The sequence below is a fragment of the Solanum lycopersicum genome, chromosome 1, assembly GCF_036512215.1.
Source record: "Solanum lycopersicum chromosome 1, SLM_r2.1".
NCBI classification, from domain to species: Eukaryota; Viridiplantae; Streptophyta; class Magnoliopsida; order Solanales; family Solanaceae; genus Solanum; species Solanum lycopersicum.
The window spans coordinates 23,162,112-23,181,605 of record NC_090800.1 but is presented as its reverse complement, the minus strand read 5'-3'; positions in this window follow the sequence as shown (position 1 = coordinate 23,181,605).

The window sequence follows — 19,494 nt, the reverse complement described above, 5'->3', positions numbered from 1 at the left end:
ATGTTATAAATAGGTCATTGCATTAGGTTAGCTCAGGAATTTAGTATATTATATTCAGATTATTATACTTGTTTTATGCTTGTTCAGTTATGTTTTATTATATCCTACATGATCAGTACCATTCAGGTATTAACGAACATGTGCGCTACATATTCTCGTAATGTAGGTTCAGGTTCTCAACATCTAGATCACGCATAGATCGATTTCTCGATCTCTAGTTCAGCAGATTAAGTTGTGAGTCCTCATTCTCCGAGGACAACAATCATGAGTTTCATTTTAGTCGTTTAGTTTAACTTTTTGCTAGATTTAGTTGGGGCTTGTCCTAATATTTCTAGTCCAGTTTAGAGGCTTATTTCAGACATAGTTAGTTTCAGCTTAGTGTTGAGTTAGTAACTTGATTATATTAAACTCGTTAGTCTTCATATTATATAAGCTTTAGCATATGGGTATTCCCCATCTTTTTCATTATAAATTATGATTTAGCTTCCGCATCAGTATATATCTTTAGTATGCTCATTATCAGGCCAGCAGGGTTTGCTTGGGATCACTTATGGTCGTAGGTTCCATGACAGCATCTCGATAGTAGCTCATGGCATGACAAACTTGGTATCAGAGCACTAGGTTTAAGTGTCCTTGCATGTGTGAAAAGACGCACTAAGTAGAGTCCTTTTTATGGGTGTGAAGTGCACCACATCTAATGAAAGTGAGGCTACAAAGTGTTTAGGAAAAATTAACTTTCTTGTTACTCTTATCGTGCGTAAGATATGATCTTATTCCATTCTAAATTGACATTCTACTTTTTAGATCATGCTTTCTCATAGATATAATGCTCTAGGAATACGAATGCCTAGAATGCAAACGTAGCTCCTCTAGTCCCAAAACAAGAAGTCTCCAATGCTGAGTTCAGGAATGCCATACAGATGTTGGCTCAGAGTATGACTAACCAGATTAATCAGGTTCATGCTAATGTGAATGAAAATGGTAGATTAGCAGCAGCAAGGTCTGTGAATTTGTTAGGATGAATCCTCCTAAGTTCTTAGTATCACAATATAATGAGGACCCTCAAAATTTCTTCGATGTGATAAAGAATATCTTTAAGGTAATTCAAGTCACTAGGAATGATCGGGTTGAGTTGGCATCATACCAATTGAAGGATATTGCTAATATTTGGTACACTCTTTAGAAAGAGAATAGGGGTTCAAATGCAGCTCCTATGATTTGGCATTACTTTAGTGAGACTTTTCTCGACAGGTTTTTCCCAATAGAGTTGAGAGAGGCAATGGATCGGGAATCCATGAACTTGAGGCAGGGTAGCATGACAGTCCAAGTCTATGTGCTGAAGTTTAACCAACTCTCCTGGTATGCTCCTCACATGGTTGCTGACTTCAGGGCTCAGATGAATAAAATCTTGCCTGGAGTGTTGGATTTAGTGAAAACTCAATGTAGAAATTCTATGTTACTTGGAGTATGAGCATATTTAGGCTTATGAGTCATGATCAACAGGTTGAGGCGATAAGCTTAAGGAACATGCTTAGGAGAATAAGAAGGCTAGGATTGCTAACTGTGACTATTCTCACTAGAAATTGGGTGGTGCAAATTGCTTGCAGATTCAATAGAAGTTTTCATCTCTAGTCCCTTATTAGCTAGTGTTCCATTCTCAAAAAACAGGTATATCCAGAAAGGTAGGGCACCAGGCTTTAAATCTCAAGGAAGTGTTTCAGGCACCAAGAGTTAACCCACTGCCCTATCTGTGGTAAGAATCATCCAAGTGAGTGCATTGCAGAAAAGGGAGTGTATTTTGGGTATGGTCTGTCTTGTCACAGGTTGAAGGATTGTCCTTCTAAACAATATTAGGGAGGTGGTAGGTGGTAGAGCTCATTCCACAACTTAAGCAGCACTAGCAAGTTTCCTGACTCAGTAGGGTAACTCATCTTATACAGGTTGCGGTCAGCGCCAGAATAAGTTGTATTCTCTTTAGGATTGCCAGGATCAGGAACGTTCTCCTGATATAGTCACTGGTACATTACAAGTCTTTGACCTTGATGTTATACATTGTTAGATCGAGGGACTACTCTTTCTTTTGTAACTCCTTATGTAGCAGTCCAATTCAATGTCAGTCCAAAAACTCTCTCAGAACCTTTCTCAGTCGCTTCTTCAGTTGGTGACCCAGTTATAGCTAGACGGGTATACCTAAATTGCCCTGTCATAGTTTCTTAGAAATTCATCTCAACAAATATACTGGATTTAGAAATGGTAGACATCGATGTCATTATAGGAATGGATTGGTTACACTCATTTTATGCCTCAATCAATTGTAGAACTACGATTGTTTTCTTTCTGTTTCCAGACGAACCAATCTTAGAATGGAAGGGTAGTAGTTTAGCGCCTATGGATCGATTTGTTTCTTACCTTGAGGCCAGACAGATGATCTCTAAGGGTTATCTCTATCATTTAGTTCGGTTTAAGGATTCTAGATCTGAAACCCCAACTCTTTAGTCAGTTGTTTCCAGAAGATCTTTTAGCAGACCCTCCCGAAAGGGAAATTGACTTTATAATTGATCTCTTACCAGATACCCAACCTATTTCTATTCCTTCTTACAAAATGGCTACAACAAAGCTTAAGGAGTTGAAAGAGCATTTGAAAGACCTTCTACATAAGGGATTCATCAGAGCCCGTATTTCACCATTGGGTGAACCATTGTTGTTCATATAGAAGAAAGATGGTTCTCTCAGAATGTGCATGTCCTATAGACAGTTGAATAAGGTCACAATAAAGAATAAGTATCCCATTTACAAGATTGGTGAGTTGTTTGACCAACTGCAGGGTGCTATCCATTTCTCAAAGATAGACCTTAGATCGGGTTATCATTAACTCAAATACAGAGATAGTGACATTCCAAAAATAGCCTTCAAAAATTCATTGTGGCTATTTTTGGTTCCACACTTAGTCAAAAATTCCCTTATCTTCAGCAATGCCTAGCTATCCCTTCTATGATGATCATCTACAGGGCGTAATTCGATCTATGGTTTGTTGGCTGCCTCCAGAGATGCCCTTTTCTGCACTTCCTTCAAATATCTTCTCAAATCCGTAGCCTGAGTTTATTTCCTGAACTCATGAAAATAACACATTAAACCAACACAAACATGCCCAAGACACACACTACTTCTATGTCAAATGCATTAATGTACCGTGAAATCACGGTTCATCAAGACCCTCAACATAAAATTGTTATTTATCTTCAAGGGACACACTAAGACTCTAAATGAGAATTTATAGAAGCTAGCAATTCAAGCCCAAACAATTACATAAATTCTTATCTCAAATATTCTTTTAGAGTGAAGATTGTTTTCTCATAGACTCAACAAGCTAATATGATTGGATCTAAACATGACAACGATAGACCAATCAACACATAACATGCATTGTTTCACTATCCCCTAGGTACCAACTTTCGAATAATGTTACTAGTGCTATTACTTCAATGAAATCTTGCTTTTCACACAATACAAACGATTTTAAGTACAAGGATTCATTCAACACTCACGCACAGAAGTAAGTTCTTATAAGAGTTAATGCTCAATACCATAGGCTTGCCCTTATTTTCACTGCTTAGACTCTCCAAACAAAATTCTAGGATTACTGTAGGACTTTTTGACTTGGAAGTAGTCTGAGGGTCTGGTGTGGAACTTTTAAGTACTCTTAATGACTTTTTGCTCTCCTTGACATTATATTAGGCTTATATACCTCTCTTTGTCCCTTTTTTAACATCCTACCCTTTTTTCTCTCTATGATTCTTTCCAACCATAGATGTGACTTTTAAACTTTGTAGCTCTTTATTATTCTCTTTTCTTCTTTTCCTTCACTATTATTAATATTAATCTGTTTCATTCACACAAGTTCTAGATTGGCACAACATAGCTTGAATCATCAACAATTCTCACACTCTTGGCACATAGTTTCATTACCAGATTATCATTTTACCAAGATCAAGTTCTAGCTAAGTCATGAAATCAAGTCAATTCATTATCATGTCATGCTCATATCCAACAAATTTTAGCATATATTTTTAAAATTATGGACAAGTATCACTTTTCAACAAGACTGTGCCTTCATTCTTCATTCTTTGTCATTCTTCTACACATACAATTCCTAAAACATATCAGTTAAACTTAAAATTAAGCAGTCTCTGGGGATAAAGAACACAACCAATGAAACCCTAAGAGAGGACTAGGAGTTTGGTTACTCAGAATTCACACTTTCACTCTCAATCAATTTACCCCATCCTCAACATAAATAGTTGAAATCTTCCCCAATGCACACAAAAATGATAAAAAGTAATGGATTTGGGTGAAGCAAACTTGTGGCGCTTAGCGTCAAAGAATCATCGACAAGCGTGTGGATTTGGTTTTTCGGACTCCGCTTTAACAGTGGGGCCACCCTCAGTAGTGCCCCTATAAACAATCAAAACACCCTCAATAGTGTTTTCTACTAGTCTCAACTCACCCTCCGTAGTGCGTACAACCTCCGCCCAAGTAGGAAAAATATAATTACCAGAGTCTACACCCCAGACAAGTCCGGTGTCGTTGACCTCTCAGATGTCGCAGACAAGTCTACATACGTCATTCTTACTTCATCTAGGTTAATTTTCGTAAAAACTTTGAAAATTTTTATTTCTTAGCATGCTTACTAAACATTATATATACTACATACGTAGTTTTTCACCATCAACTATCTAACATTAAGGTCATCAAATGATAGAAACAGTTTATTATAACGATAAAGATTTACTTGCAAAAATGACACCAATATAATGCCTGAACAAAAACGGGAAAGAAATGCTCGTTGAACATACTCCACTAGCTTAGTCCTATAAATAATACAGAATAAAATGGGCAAGCATCCTCAAAAGCATGAGGGCCTACCAAGTCCGGATGAATGCTCCACGTCTTGATAGTTTCAGTGTCAACCTGTAGCTCTAGCATCCACCTGTGCCTGCAACTAAAATTGTAAAGTTGTATAGGGTTAGTACACACTTGTACTAAGTATGGGTATGTGCAAGCACACACCAAGGACATGCATGAGTAAGAATAGCTTTTTCATAACAACATGATTGTAGAAGGTAAAGTTAGTGGACTTGCCAAATTGAGATTAGGAAAGTGAGTGAGCTTTCCAAATTTGGATTAGGAAAGTCAGTGAACTTTCAAAAATTGGACTAGGAAAGTCATGCCATGAGACTAACATGCATCATCATACTTATCATATTGCACACAACACATAATATCTTACACATAGCACATATTATAATTCATATAACACATAAGGTTGTTCATAACATTCAATCATATTCCATGTTACCTTGAAATCATGGAATTTTCATTAAGACTACCCAAAAATGAGGGCTCAACATATGAGACCTCAATTAGGGAGTCTGCTTTAGCAACACAGAGTCTGCTTCATTGATTCATACGTACTTCATTTCATCTCATTCATGGGCTAGTGTAAACACCATTTATACCTACGATGTAGTTTAAGACTTTCATCGGGTTTGTTGTGCAATGACCAAGAATGACTTAATGTCATTACTTGAATCTAATCCACCTCTTGATTATCTGATCCTAACACCATTGGTATCATTCATTTGATTATGTGCATCAATTGAGGCTGGTCTCATTACTTCATTGGGAACATTAACTTTAATCAACATAGATCATGTGAGCATCATGAAATCCAGTTTCATGAAACCCCACACAAAAAATAGTTGGAATCACTGGCCAATGTGACCCAAAACATGCTAGCGTACATGGGAGATTAAACCCCGCGAGATCCCTATATTAGCAGTTTAGGTTCGAAGACTAGTAAATATAAGGAGACCCATACCCGGCATGCCGGACAGTATGATCTCATGAGAGTAACATGAACCTCCACCCTTTTCGAAAGAAGGCATCACCGCTCATATCTAGCCTATCGGGTCTCAGTATAAAGTTTCATCGAATTTAACTCATACATCATGAAAGTTGGCTTCTAGTATGAGTAGATCGTAGCTAAATAGAGGATTTTTCATCCCATTATTAGTATTAACTGTGTTAATCTCAATACTTTCATTAGAGTGTTCATAGAGACTGGTCTCTTCATTAAGTTTACACTCTCATAGGTGAGTACATTTTGGTAACATTTACTTAGGCTCATTTGAGATTGCTCTCATCTTTTACATTACCCTCATATGATGTTGTGACCACATTCATTAGCATTGTCATTCACAATTTCGCACCCCATTTAACATGAATGTTCATTTCATCATATGCCAATCCACTTGGCCATTTAGTGTGTTTCACACACTTAACCCTTCTAGGGTTTCATCATTTCATTGTTCATTTAATTATTTCTTTGTTCATTTCATCATTTCATTGTTCATTTAATCATATGCCAATGCACTTGGCCATTTAGTTTGTTTCACACTCTTACTTAACCCTTCTTGGGTTTCATCATTTCATTGTTTATTTTATTATTTCTTTGTTCATTTCATCATCTCTTTGTTAATTTCATCATTTCATTGTGTACCTCTTAGGTTCACTTATTTTAGATGTATGATAGACTTCTGGGTCTATAAATACAAGCCATCAGGCTTCGTTCTTAGATCGTTTAAGTGATTCATATCTTTCTAAGAATATGTCGTACAAGACTTACGCATCTTGTATGTATCCCAAAATCTCGATTTTGATCTAAGTAGGCAGCATTATTCTTGAATATTTAATAAACTTAAGACTTATTTATCAATATGGAATTCGGGCAAGGGAACCCGGTTTCAAATACCTTGGACAACACTTACATTTTTTTAATTTACTTTATTTGATCAATATGGCTTGAGGACCCAAGTTCGATCCCTAATTCCTTCATTTTATTTTCCCCTTAATTTCTCTATTCATTTTTCTCTAAATAGAACTAAGAGGATGTGTGATAGAACCCCCTCAACCTAATTTATTTTTTTATTTTCATTACTTTTAATTTCTTTTCTTTGGCCGAGGGTTGTGGGTTCAAACCCCCACAACCCCTCTTTAATTTCTTTTAATCTTCTCCTTGAATCTGTCAAGAAGACCGTGGGTTTAATTCTCACGCCTCACATCTCTTTTCTTTCATTTTCTTAACTCTTCTTCACTACCCAAAGGTCGCGGGGTCGATTACCAAGCCTCACATTTCTTTCTTCCATTTTCTGTACTCTCCTTCACTGCCTAGAGGTTGTGGGTTCGATTCCCACGCCTAACTTTTCTTTTTCTTTCATTCATAGCTTTCTTATAGTGAGGTCTTAGGTTCAATCCCAACCGACCTCACATATTTAAAACATTATTTTCAAACTCCCCTAAATATCAACATTAGCCGAAATTATACCATCAACATGGTGGAAATTTTAATCACATTTGCACCCTACATTCTTCAACATTTATACGTAATTTCATAGGGTAAATCGTAGATTATTTAATACGTTCTTAGGTGCTTTTTTCGTGGATTCGTTCATCAAAGAGATTGTCACTCAAATCAGCCACATTTCAACACATATGAACATCACGAATTAAATAATCATTTATACATGAAATACAACCACAACATCACATTTTTAAAGCCTTAACCCGAGGCCCATAGATACGGTTCACATTAAACGCACACGTACATATAACTTTAGAAAAAAATGAACATAATTCACATAATTCCAACTATACATATGAACACATAATCATCACGTAAACATGTTTAATTCCTAGTTTTTTGCCAGCAAACATAACCAACCTATAATTCAATGGGAGCAAGTGACGGGCACATGCAAAGGGGAACAATCCTAGTTTTCGGAATGAATATTCTGAACCTTAAGGGGTATCTTGGGAAAGGGAAAAAGAGAGAAGAGAACCCATAACTTTTTTACATTCAAACCTCGACCATCTTCCAAAAGAACCCCTCCAAACACACGTCCAAATCCAAGAGCTTCAACACCAACTTGATGGAAAAACAATCTATTTTCCTAACGCATTTGATTTGTTGTTTGTTTATAATTTTCATTGTATGTTCTTCAATTGTGAAGAACTTTTGTTTACCTACTGTTTTTGTATGTTATTTGGCACAGAAAAACGTGAGTGAAAGTGATAGAGATGTGAGAGAGAGGGATGAGCATGGGAGAGAAGAGTTTTCTTAGACTTAGCAGTCTAGTTTAGGACTTAGTCAAAAAGGTTTTATTTAATTATTAAAATTTGATTTACTTTTATTTTAAATAAGCTAATAAATAATAAATATAAATTAGTTACATCAATTTATAAACATAAATTAAAAACAATTTAATTCATTGCTTCCACCTTGGATCGATCCTTGGTGGAGCAAGACTTTACTTCAAGAGCCCTATTTTTGCCCTCTATCCCAAAAAATGCCCCTCCACCTTATTAATTAAATATTTAATTATATATTTAGAATAATTACGATACTATAGTTAGCCTGGAAAAAGACCATTTTACCCCTAAACCCTCCAAACCTAAGATTTTTCCTTTTTAAGTTTGGTAAAGACTCCTTCAAATAAATCTTCGTATTCGAGAGACCTACATGGTTGTACCCAACCTTTACTACCTCAACTAACTCCCCAAGTTAGTTGGCTTTGATGTATCAAGGGTTTTGAGGTCTGGTTCTACGCGCATCGATCCGTGTGAACATGGTTGTATCGTTCGCATTCTAGGCACATTAAGTATTACTTAGCATATCCATTTTTAGGTTTTTTACATTATTCCCACATTAGGAACATTCATCCCTGAATGACACTACTCTATAAAAAGAATAAGTAAGTCATCTATAGAATGTATGCCTACATAGTTAATTCAATATTCCCCATTGGTTAATATCTGATTCACATATTAACATGATGGTGCACATCCTTGAAACCTACTAGTAGCGTTACATTAATAGACTAAGGAACTCTTTCCTAAACTAGTCTCATCTGTAACAATCCAATAAAAAGAAAAATAAATCGAATAAATAGGTACTTAAGGTGATTTCATTATTGATTAAAAATCTGAAATTTTAAGGGCATAATGGTCCTTTCGCGTATTAATTAAAATAAATCAGATTTGTATTAATTTAATTTAAATTCTATTTGACTAAGTCTTGAATTTAGTCTCCTAATCCTAGTAGTTCTGTCTCTCTCTCTGTCTCTCTCTCTCTCTCACATTCTCCATCTCTCTAACATAATTCTGCCAAGCACAACAAAAGCCAGAGAATACATCAATAGTTCTTCACAATTGAAAAACTCGCATGAATTTTTAAGAAAAATGAAGCAACCATAAACATTAAGGCGAAGAGAAGTTGTTCGTTCGGTGGTGTGGAAGTTGAGGTAACTTGGACTGATTTTTGGAGAGAGTTTTGGGCAAAAGATTCTTCGTTTGATAATCAATATAGGTATAGGTTCCTTATCTCTTGGTCCCTTTCCCAAGATACCCCTTAAGGTTCAAGATATTCATTCTGAAAACTAGGGTTGTTCCCTTTTATATGTCCTTGTCACTAGCTCCTAATGAATAAGGGTTAGGTATGATTGCAGGTAGATTTATCTGTATATTATGTTTTCATGATGAATATGATTATGTTTTTGAACTTGGAATCGTTTGAAAGGCAACCATACTTTTTTTGAAGTTACATGTAAGTATGTTAGGGTGAATGAGGTTTTCTCTGTCGTGCTGCAAAAACTAATGTATTATGGTTGTATATTTTTTGTGAATAAATTGGGGGAAGGCGTGAAGTTCGTATGAAATATTATGTTGCTTGATTGAGGGAGAAATTCTTGGCTAAACGAATATATGAAAATGTACCTAAAACGTTATAAATGCATCATGAAATTTCCCTAAGAACTAATGTGAAATTTGATGAAAAAGGTGCAGAAAATCATGGAATAAATTTCCATAACCTGGATATAGGCTTTATAAAGAATCTGGAAATTTTTAAACGTCAAAGAAATTTAAAAAATTATAATAAGTGTGGCCTACAGGGATCGAACCCAGGACCTCACTACAGCATGCCTTAATAAAAAATTGGGAGTATGTTATGCGGGGTTCGAATTGGGGTCAGGGGCTCCAGCGAATTTCGCCAAAAATTTAAAACAAAAATTGGGCTGGGGAGGACGGAACACGCGACCTGGGGGGATGAAGGAGGAGGAAAAAATTAATTAAGTAAATAAAACGGAGGCGTGGGATTTGAAACCACAACATCTAGAAACACGCGAAGAAGGAAAAGAAATAAAGAAAAAAAAACGTGAGGCATGGGAATCGATCCCACGACCTCAAGGTGGAAGATTAGGCGAATTTTTTTTAAAAAAAAGTGAGGCTATAGGGATTCGATCCCACAACCTCACTGCCACTCACCCCAATTAAATAAAATAAAGATGGATGAATTGTGGGGGTTCGAACCCACCACCTCACAGCCTCCTCCTCAGAGAAAATTAAAAGTAAAACAATGGGGTTGTGGGGGTTCGAACCCACAACCTCCCTATTGTAGCAAATTTAACTCTAAAAATCAAAGGGGTTATGGGGGCTCGAACTCCCAACCCTTCGGTTAACTAATAGTAAAATTAAAATAGAAAATTAATCCCTTCATGTAAATATTGAGATTTAATTTATAATTCTTATTAAAAAAGAAAATTAATTATTTCATGTAAATATTGAGATTTAATTTAGAATTCTAATTAAATAGAAAACTAATTCTTTCATGTAAATATTGAGATTTAATTCAAAATTCTAATTAAAATATAAAATTAATTCTTTCATGTAAATATTGAGATTTAATTTTGAATTCTAATTAAAATAGAGAATTAATTCTTTCATGTAAATGTTGAGATTTAATTTAGAATTCTAATTAAAATAGAAAATTAATTCTTTCATGTAAATGTTGAGATTTAATTTAGAATTCTAGTTAAAATAAAAAATTTATCATTTCATGTAAATGTTGAGATTCAATTTAGAATTCTAAATAGAATAGAAAATTTTCATTTCATGTAAATGTTGAGATTTAATTTAGAGTTCTAATATTAGGAATATTAGAATCAATGAAAATAATAAATGATGTCCAAGTGATTCAAGATTTGGATTCCCGTGCCCAAACATCCGTATTGATATATAAGTCATACGTGAGTAAAATATCCAAGAGTAATGTCATCTACTTAGATATAACATCAAGATCTTGGCACATATACATGATACATGAGTCTTGTAATACATAAACTTAGGAAAGTAAGAATCACTTAGCGAACTATGAACGAAGCCCCATGGCTTGTATGTATAGGCAGATAAGTCTAACATATGTTCAAAAATAAGTGAACCTAAGATATACGTAATGAAATAATAAATCTTCAAAGGGTTAAGTACGAGTGTAAAATAAACTAAATGGCCAAGTGCATTGACATATTATGGGATAAACTATGAAATGAAGAAATGAACATTCACGTAATAAGAGGTGACTAACTATGAAAAACAAAGGTGCTAATAATGAAGAATGTGGTGACAATCATGATTCGAGGCTAATGTATATAATGAGATCAATCTCAAATGATCCTAAGTAAATGTTACCAAAACGTACTCACTAATGAAAGTGTAAGATAATAAAGAGACCAATCTCTAAGAACACTTTGATAAAAAAATTGAGTTTAAAACACTTAATACTAGTGATGAGATGAGTAATCATCTAATGAGCTATGTTGTCCTCATACTAGAAGCTAGCTTCCATGATGTATGAGTTGAATGTAATGGAACTTGATATTGAGCACCGATAGGCTAGTTATGAGTGGTGATGCCTTCTTTCGAGAAGGGCAAAGGTTCACATAACTCTCATGAGATGAGACTGTCCGGCTTGGCGGGGATAAGTCTCCATACATCTCCTAGTCTTCGAACCTATACTGCCAATATAGGGATCTGGCGGGTTAAATTCCCATATACACTAGGATGTTATTGAGTCACTTTGGCCGGTTATTCCACCTCTTTTTGGTGTGGGGAGACACTTGATTTCATGATCGTCCCATGATCTTTGTCGGTTAAAGTTAAAGTTCCCAATTAAAAAATGAGGCCAGCCTCAAATGAATCATATAAAGAAATGAATAATACTGAAGGTGTTAGGATAGAATAATATTACAATAGGTTATTCTTGATCATTGCACAGAAAACACTATGAAAGTTTCAAACTACATCCTAGGTATAGCTAGTGTTCACACTGGCCTATGAATGAACTTAAATGAGGTACGTATGAATTAATGAAGCAGACTCTGTGTTTGCTAGAGACGTCTCCTTAGTTGAGGTCCCATATGCTGAGCCCTCATTTTGGAATGTCTTAAGGTCAAGTACATTATAACAAGGTCTCATGGCATATGACTGAATAATATCAAAGAAGCTATATGTTATATGTTTTGTGCTATATGAAGATATTATGTGTTGTGTGCCATACGATAACTATAATGATGTATGTAACTCTCATGGCATAACTTTCCCAATCTCAATTTGGCAAGTTTACTGACTTGACTACAAAAAATCATGTCGTTAGAAAATAGGTATTCTTTCTCATGCATGTCCCTAGCGTGTGCTTTCATATACCCATACTTAGTACAAGTGTGTACTAATTGCATACAAACATCTATTTTTAGGTACAGGCACAACTGGGAGGTAAAGCTACAGATTCGTTATTGCTGCTATCCGGACGTCAACATTCATTCAGAGTTTAGTAGGTCCTCATTCCTTCGAGGATGTTACTATTTTACATTCTAGCGTAGTTTTAGAGTTGATCTGGTGGATCATGTTCCACTAGAGTTTCTTTCCTGTTTTGGTTCAGACTTTGTATTGGTGTTATTTTGTCCGTTATACCGTTAATATTTAATGAATTATTCGTTTCAGTTTGCTTATCTCTTAAATGTTAGGTGGTTGATGATGAATGATTACGAAATATTAAGAATGTTTAGCAAGTGTGTTTAAAGAATCAAGAAAAAAAATCAAATTATCCGTTAAATTTAACCTATGTAAAGTAAGAATGACATAAGTAGGCTTGTTTGCGACCTATGAGAGGTCAACGACGTCGGTCTGTGCTGGGGTCTAGATTCCAGTCAAGACCAAATCGAAGCATACAACTTAAGTAGATATGTAATTCATACAAATTAGCTACCTACATGATGACTCAAACATATTAACTTTATACTAGTGCATAAACACCATACACAGTCAAATACGTGAAAGACTAATTAAGGATACGCACCCGAGACTTCACCAGAGGTTCCTTCCCATGCACCCCAAGACTTGAGCGTGAAGAATCATTGCCTCCTTGAAGCCTCTTCACTTGGACCATTAGGTTGAACTCTCTCCTTCCCTTGTTCTTGACTTCTCCTAGTCATACAACCCTTTATCATGTGACTCGGTTTGCCACAACTGTAACAAGAGTTAGAGTCCATCATACATTCTCCCCCATGCAGTATGCCACACTTCGTACAAGGTGGTCTCTCCTGAGCTGTAAAGTCTTACGAACCTCAAGAGTAATCCTTGACTGACATCGAGCCCTGCTTAAGGTTGATGAATTCCTCAACCTTAGCCTCCTTCATTTATCTGGGAAAGAACCACCCTAGAAAAACCATCTTGAAAAGATCCAAAGTTATAGGACTCTCTCTTAAGGCTCTGCTATCCTGCCACACCTTATACCAGGATTCAGCTACATCCTTTAGCTGTTAGGATGCAAACTCAGACTTCTCCACATTAATCAAACCCAATAGCCTGATCTTGTAAGGTGCTAGCTTGGTCCATCTATACCAAAGTCGTCCTTACTTCTCCATATTTCAACCCAGCTGAGTTAACAAGCATCTCTATTCTTGTAGCTGGAGCCTGGGGAGAAACTTGAATTACCCTAGTAGCCGCTCCTCAAATATCCCCGCCTGCTTTTGTCCTTGTATTCATCTTTTGGAAACTTCACGAGTTGATGTTAGATACGCTCTTAACACCAAGAAATCCGACATTAAAGAAGACACGATATGATTAAAAGAAGGTAAATTTTCCTACGCATCATGCAGTCTCTAATCCAGGATAGTGGTGCATTTCACTACCATGACTTCGAAACTACTTGATGTGGTTGATGTAAACTTATTATCCTTTGAATTTAACCTAGCGCTCTGATACCAACTTTATCACGACCGTAGTCTAGACTCCAGCCGAGACCAGCGTCGTTGACCTCTCAGAGGCTGCAAAAAAGCCTATATACGTCATTCTTACTTTGTAGGTTAGTTTTAGCGGAAATTTTGACATTTTTTTTTCTTAACATGCTTACTAAACATTCCAATACATACGTAATTGTTCACCATCAACCATCTAACATTAAGATCATCAAATGAAAGAAACAATTTATTATAACGATAAAGATGTACTTGCCAAAATGGAACCAATACCATGTCTGTATAAAAACGGGAAAGAAATGCTAGTGGCACCTATTCGACTAGATCAATCCTATAAATAAGCTAGAATATAATGGCCAGGCATCGTCGAAAGCATGAGGGCCTACCAAGTACGGATGAATGCTCCACTTCCTGATAGTTTCAGTGTCAACCTGTAGCTCTAGTGTCCACTTGTGCCTGCATCTTAAATTGTAGAGTTTTATAGGGATAGTACACACTTGTACTAAGTATGGGTATATGCAAGCACATACCAAGGAAATGCATGAGTAAGAATTGCTTTTTTCTAACAACATGATTGTAGAGGGTCAAGTCAGTGGACTAGCCAAATTGAGATTAAGAAAGTGAGTGAGCTTTCAAAATTTTGATTGCGAAAGTCAGTGAGCTTTCCAAATTTGGACAAGGAAAGTATTTCCATGAGTGTAACATGCATCATCATACTTATCATATTGCACTCAACACATAACATCGTACACATAGCACATATTATAATTCATATAACATATAATGTTGCTCATATCATTCATTCGTATGCCATGAGACCTTGGAATAATAGAATTGACATTAAGACTTCCCAATAATGAGGGATCAACATATGGGACCTTAACTTGGGAGTCTGGTGTAGCAAACACAGAGTCTGCTACATTTTTCATACGTACTTCATTTTATTTCATTCATGGTCCAGTGTAAACACCAGCTATACCTATGATATAGTTTAAGACTTTAATCGGGTTCATTGTGAAATGACAAAGAATGACTTAATGTCATTACTTGAATCTAATTCACCTGTTGATTATACTATCCTAACACGTTTGGTATAATTCATTTAATTATGTGCATCATTTGAGGTTGGCCTCATTCAGTCATTGGGAACATAAAATTTAACCGACATAGATCATGTGAGCATCATGAAATCCAGGGTCATGAAACCCCACACCAAAAAGAGGTGGAATCATCGGACAAAGTGACCCAAAACACGCTAGTGTACATGGGAAATTGAACCTCGCTAGATCCCTATATTTACAGTATAGGTTCGAAGACAAGGAGATATAAGGAGACCCATACCCGGCATGCCGAACTGTCTCAGCCCATGAGAGCTACGTGAACCTCAACCCTTCCTGAAAGAATGTATCACTACTCATAGCTAGCCTATCGGTGCTCAGTATAATGTTCCATTACATTCAACTCATACATCATGGAAGCTGGCTTGTAGTATTAGGAAATCATAGCTCAATAGATGATTTATCATCTTATCATTAGTATTAAGTGTGTTAATCTCAATACTTTGATTAGAGTGTTCATAGAGACTGATCTCTTTATTAAGATTACACTCTCATAGGTGAGTACGTTTTGGTAACATTTAGTTAGACTCATTTGAGATTGCTCTCATCTTTTACATTATCCTCATATCATGTTTTCACCACATTCATTAGAATTAACACATTTTCTCTTCATAATTACTCACCCCATTTTACGTAAATGTTCATTTCATCATATGCCATTTCACTTGGCCATTTAGTGTGTTTTACACTTTTACTTAACCCTTGTAAGATTTCATCATTTCATTGTTCATTTCATTATTTCATTGTTAATTTCATCATTTCATTGTTCATTTCATCATATGCCAATGCACTTGGCCATTTAGTGTGTTTCACACTCATACTTAACCCTTCTAGGGTTTCATCATTTCGTTGTTCATTTCATCATTTCTTTGTTCATTTTATTATTTCATTGTTCATTTCATCTTTTTTTTTGTTAATTTAATCATTTTATTTCGTACATCTTAGATTCACTTATTTTTAGACGTATGCTAGACTTATGGGTCTATAAATACAAGCCATGAGGCTTCGATCATAGTTAGTTTAAGTGATTCATATCTTCCTAAGATTATGTGGTACAAGACTTATGCATCTTGTATGTATGCCAAGATCTCAAATTCGATCTATGTAGGCAACATTATTCTTGAATACTTAATTAACGTATGACTTGTATATCAATAGGGAATTTGGGAAAAAGGGAACCCGGTTTCAAATCCCTTGGATAAAATTTCCAATTTATTTCATTTACTTTATTTGATCCATACGGCTTGGGGATCCAAGTTCGAGCCCCAACACCTTCATTTTATTTTTCCCTTAATTTCCCTCTTCATTTTTTCTCTTAATAGAACAAACAGGATGTGTGATCAAACCCCCACAACCTCATTTAATTTTTATTTTCATTACTTTTAATTTCTCTCCTTTGAACGAGGGGTTGTCGTTTTGAACCCCCACAACCCCTCTTTAATTTAATTTTATATTCTGCTTGAATCTGACTACGAGACCGTGGGTTTTATTCCCACGCCTCACATCTCTTTTCTTTCACTTAACTCTCTTTCAATGCCTAAAGGGCATGGGGTCGATTCCCACGCCTCACATTTCTTTTCTTTCCTTTTCTTTAATCTCCTTCACTTCCTAGAGGTCGTGGGTTCGATTCCCATGCCTGACATTTCTTTTTCTTTAATTCATATCTTTCTTATAGTGTTAATTAGCCGAAATTAAACCATCAACATGCTGGATATTTTAATCACATTAGCAGCCTACTTTCTTCAACATTTATACGTAATTTCATATGGTAATTTGTAGATAATTTCATATGTTATTAGGTGCATTTTTCATGGATTCGTTTATCCAAGAGATTGTCACTCAAATCATCCACATTTTAACTCATATGAACATAACAAATAGCATAATCATTTGTACATGAAATAAAACCATAACATCACATTTTTAAAGCCTTAATCCGACGCACATAGATACAGTTCACATTGCACACACACGTACACATAATTTCAGAAAAACATCAACATAAGTCACATAATTCCGAACATACATATAAACACATAATTATCACAAAAATATGATTCATCCCTTGTTTTCTACTAGCAAACATAACCAACCTATGATTCAATGGGAGCTAGTGACAGGGACATGCAACAGGGAACCATCCTAGTTTTCGGAATGAATATTTTGAACCTTAAATGGTGTCTTGGGAAAGGGACAAACAGAGAAGAGAACTGATACCTTTTTTACATTCAAAGCTCGACTTGCTTCCCAAAGAACCCCTCCAAACACACGTCCCAAATCCAAGAGCTTCAACACCAACTTGACGGAAAAACCCTCTATTTGCCTAATTGGTTTGATTAGTTGTTTGTTTAAAATTTTCGTTGTAAGTGTGAAGAACTTTGGTTTATCTACTGTTTTTATATGTTATTTTGCAGAGAAAAACGCGTGTGAGAGTGATAGAGACGTGAGCGAGAGAGATAAGCGTGGGACAGATATGTTTTCTTAGGATTAAGAGTCTAGTTTAGGACTTAGTCAAATAAGGTTTTATTTAATTATTAAAAATCTGAGTTACTTTTATTTTCAATCAGCTAATGAATGATAAATATAAATTAATTACATCAATTTACCAACTTAAATTAAAAACAATGTAATTCATTGCTTCAAACTAGGTTCGTGCTCGGGTGGAGCAAGACTTCACTTCAAGAGCCAAATTTCGGCCCTCTCTCCCTAAAATTCCCCTCCACCTTATTAATTAAATAATTAATTATATATTTAGGATAATTATGATACTACCCTTAACCTGTAAAAAGACCATTTTACCCCTAGACCCTCCAAACCTAAGATTTTCCCTTTTTCAGTCCGATAAAGACTCCATCAAGTAAATCTTTATATTCGAGAGCCCTACATGGTTGGACATAACCTTTTGTAGATCAACTAACTCCCCAAGTTAGTTTGATTGGATGTAGCAAGGGTTTCGAGGTATGGTTCTACGCGCATCATACCTTGTGTACCCGGTCTAATCATTGGCATTCTAGACACATTAAGCATTACTTAGCATATCCACTTTTAGTGTTCTTACACAAAACCTCATTAAAAGGCATAAAACTCGATATCCCAACTATCATCTTGCAAACCCTCTACTTCCTCAATTACTTATCAATAATGGAGTTCTTATTTGTGTTCTTTCGTAGTATGTGTTGTTTTTTGGTATCCCTATCCTCCTTAGTGAATTTAGAGTTTCGACTAGATTGGTGCCTCTTTCCTAGGGCATGTACGATTTCGGTCTAATCCTTCACATCATTTCCACTAAATAGATCCCCAACGCTGGATCATTGCCAAGTGCAGAGGGTGTATTATGTGGCTCAACATTTTGCGTAGCAATGATGAAATTAACATCTACCCGGAGACTAGCTAGCTCGACATGGAAAGAGGATATATCAATGGTTGGGACGGACTCTCTAAACCTCTCATCTCAAAAGGCTTGGATGTCTTATGAACCTCTTCGACCTTTTGGTATATTATGCCCCTTTACCCTCTTCTCAACTCTCTTTTAGACTTGACAATAAATTTCCGCATCTAGAGCTTGATGTGGTGCAATAGGGTTGTTATCTAGGACTCTAATTTCTGGAGTCGGCCCAGTGGTAACATAGTGGTTCAGGAAGAATGAGTGTCTCTAGATGAGCTAAGAGCTAGGATAGATGTCTGTGAGGAGGAAGCCGGTGCATCCTCAATATGGGCTGCATGCCCATCTCCTTTCATCTGCTTGACCGCATAAAAAAAGATCATTGCCCAAAGGCACATCGACTCGAGGTCCTTTATGTGTTGCTGCAAAAGTAGCCTTATCCTGTATCAGCCTTATATATATATATATTTATATATACAGTGTTCTTAAAGCATGCACCAATTATTCACAGTGTTAGATACGCGCTCCAGAATCCCTTGAAATTGGAAATGCCATACAAGCGAATGGGTAAGTGGTGGGGGGTTCTTTAACACCCTTTCATATATCTCCGCCAATAGTAAGGTGGTGAAATCTATCTCAATCTCTACCAATGCAGCCACCATGACTCTTCTATCCCAGGTTACAAGTTTATTGTCCTTAGTCAGTGACATTTTATTCCGTACCAAGACCCAGACAAACTTGGACACCAAACTGAGAGGAGCCTTCTGATGTCCATTTGCATTGAGGCAACCCATAGATCTATCTCGCCATCAAGGACCATATGCCTTGTCAGCCATAGTATAACATT